General features: G+C 48.2%; 1 non-coding gene across 1 annotated transcript; it reads left to right on the top strand.

The window, feature by feature from the left end:
• Positions 1–256: 256 nt before the first annotated feature.
• Positions 257–328, top strand: TRNAA-UGC (transfer RNA alanine (anticodon UGC)). Its single transcript has one exon. It is a non-coding gene; the product is annotated as a tRNA-Ala (tRNA).
• The last annotated feature ends 2,412 nt before the right edge of the window (positions 329–2,740 follow it).

Genomic DNA, 2,740 nt, shown 5'->3' with positions numbered 1-2,740 from the left:
GGACTTTGTACCGCACCTTTAGTTTCTGGCCAGGCAAAGGGACTTGATTCAAGGAAGCTAAAAGATGTTGCCCTGATCCTTTCTAGCAATGGAAACGGTTTGAACTTCAAGACACAACTGGAATCTTAGCTGAAAACTCCTGAACGTGAGAACTTGCACACAATCTGTGCAATAGGTGCTTGTGGAATCCATATCTTGTCATGGACAACACTGAGACCAATGATTTGACTGAACATAAGGCAGGTCTTTCAAGAAAGGGGCTGTGGCTCAGTGGCAGAGCATCTGCTTTGCATGCAGAGGGTCACAGGTTCAATCCCTGGCATCTTCAGTTACAAGGACCAGGCAGCTGGTGATGGGAGGATTTTAATCTGGAATCCTGGCTCAGTGGTAGAGCATCTACTTGGAATGCAGAAAGTTCCAGGTTCAATCCCTAGCATCTCTATCTTAAAAGGACTGGGCAGTAGATTATGGGAAGGACCCTGGCTCCATACTGAAAGTCCCCGGTTCAGTCCCTGGCATCTCTAGCTAAAAAAACACCAGGCAGTAGGTGATGGGAAAGACCCTGGCTCAGTGGCAGAGCATCTCTTTTTCATGCAGAAAGTCCCAGATTCAGTCTCCAGCATCTCCAGTTTAAAAGGATCAGGCACTAAGTGATGTGGAAGGCCTCTACCTGAGACCTTGGAGAACTCCTGCCAGTCAGAGTAGACAATGCCTACTTTGGTAGACCAATTATCTGACTCAGCACAAGGCAGCTTCATGTGTTCAGATCTTTCAAGAGAGGGGCTGCGACTCATAGAACATCTCCTCAGCACACAAAAAATCCCAGGTTCAGTAGATGATGTGAAAGTCCCCCGCCTGAGAGCTGCTGCCGGCCAGAGTAGACAATGCACACTTCGATGGACCAAGGTTCTGATTCGGCAGAAGGCAACTTCACGCGTGCTCCTGTGTTCCAGCACTTGGAGAGCCACTGTCATTCAGAGCAGATGATGACGTCATATGCAGTAGCTTTGTAGGAAATTTAGTAATGCAATGTATACCAAATACACCCTTTGTATTTTCAAGCACTGAATCCAAGAGACCTGGCAACCCTACACTGAAAATTTGTCTTGGGTCCTTTATTTCTGCAGCTCGCCCACTCGGAGAACTGGCCAGTTTCTTAAATAGGTCAGTCAATATGTAAAGGAGAATTGTATCTGGCTATTACAGGTGTGAAAATTCAAGATCTTGAGTTTCTGCTGATTCAACCCACTGGGAAAACAGCAACAATGGAAAGAGGCGCTTCTGCAAAGTGGTGGTGGTGGTGAGGGGGGGAGCAAAGCAGCAGAGAAAGTGTATCTATTTAAAAATTAAGCAAAAATAAAGATTGTTTTCCCTGGGCTTTCTCTCAGATAAACAGCAATTGCTCTGCTGTGTCATTCCAGGAGACTGGACTTTAATCCTTATCTATTTAATTCACTTGCACCCCAGCTTTGTCCTCAATGAGGACTCAAAATGACTTTCAGAGTTCTCTTCTCTTCCATGTTGTCTTCACAGCAACCCTGTGAGGTATGTTACACTGAAAGAGTGTGACTGGCCCAAGGTCATCCAGCAAGCTTCCATGGCATGAGTGAGAATTCAAATTCAGGTCTCACGGTCATTTGACATTCTAAGTGAGCTATTGTTCCTGTTCTCCTTGAACAAAGCTGGCTGGGTGGAGAACAGAAGAACAGAACAGGAGAAGGAATTTTGGCCCCTCATCCCATATGAGTGGTCTTCTGTACAGGGGCAGATTCAAAGGTCTGGAAAGATAGAGCCAGGAGGCAATATCAGGGGAAGGCCTCAGCCTCTATGCCCTGTTATTGGCCCTCCAGAGGAACTGATTGACCAGTGTGTGAGACAGGATGCTGGAGTGGATGGATCACTGGTCTGATCCAGCAGGGCTCTTCTGATGAGCCAGTTTGGTGTAGTGGTTAAGTGTGCAGACTCTTATCTGGGAGAACCGGGTTTGATTCCCCACTCCTCCACTTGCACCTGCTGGAATGGCCTTGGGCCAGCCATAACTCTGGCAGAGCTGTCCTTGAAAGGGCAGCTTCTGGGAGAGCTCTCTCAGCCCCACCCACCTCACAGGGTGTCTGTTGTGGGGGAAGGAGATAAAGGAGATTGCGAGCCGCTCTGAGACTCTGAGATTTGGAGTGGAGGGCGGGATATAAATCCAATATCTTCTTATGAAGGTCTCAGCCTCTCTGCCATGTTGTTGGCCCTCCAGAGGAACCAGTTAGCCACAGAGTGAGACAGGAGGCTGGACTAGATGGACCACTGGTCTGATCCAGCAGTGCTCTTCTGATGTTCTTAAATTGTATGTCACAAAGTCAGCTGCTCACGGGCAGCCTAGGCTCAGTGGTAGACATCTTCTTGCCATGCAGAAGGTCCCACGTTCAATCCCCAACATCTCCAGAGCCAGTTCAGTGTAGTGGCTAAGTGTGCGGACTCTTATCTGGGAGAACCGGGTTTGATTCCCCACCCCTCCACATGTATCTGCTGATGTGACCTTGAGTCCGTCACAAGTTCTTGCAGAGCTGTTCTGTTCAAGAGCAGTTCTGGGAGAGCTCTCTCAGCCCCATCTACCCCACAGGATGTCTTTTGTGGGGAGGAGAAGGGAAAGGAGATTGTAAGCCACTTTGAGACTCTTTCAGGTAGTGAAGGGCAGGGTATAAATCCAATCTCCTCCTCCTCCTCCTTCTGTTTAAAGGATCAGGTGGCT

This window comes from Heteronotia binoei, chromosome 19, assembly GCF_032191835.1.
Source record: "Heteronotia binoei isolate CCM8104 ecotype False Entrance Well chromosome 19, APGP_CSIRO_Hbin_v1, whole genome shotgun sequence".
NCBI lineage: Eukaryota > Metazoa > Chordata > Lepidosauria > Squamata > Gekkonidae > Heteronotia > Heteronotia binoei.
This window is presented reverse-complemented; position numbering and strand designations above follow the sequence as displayed.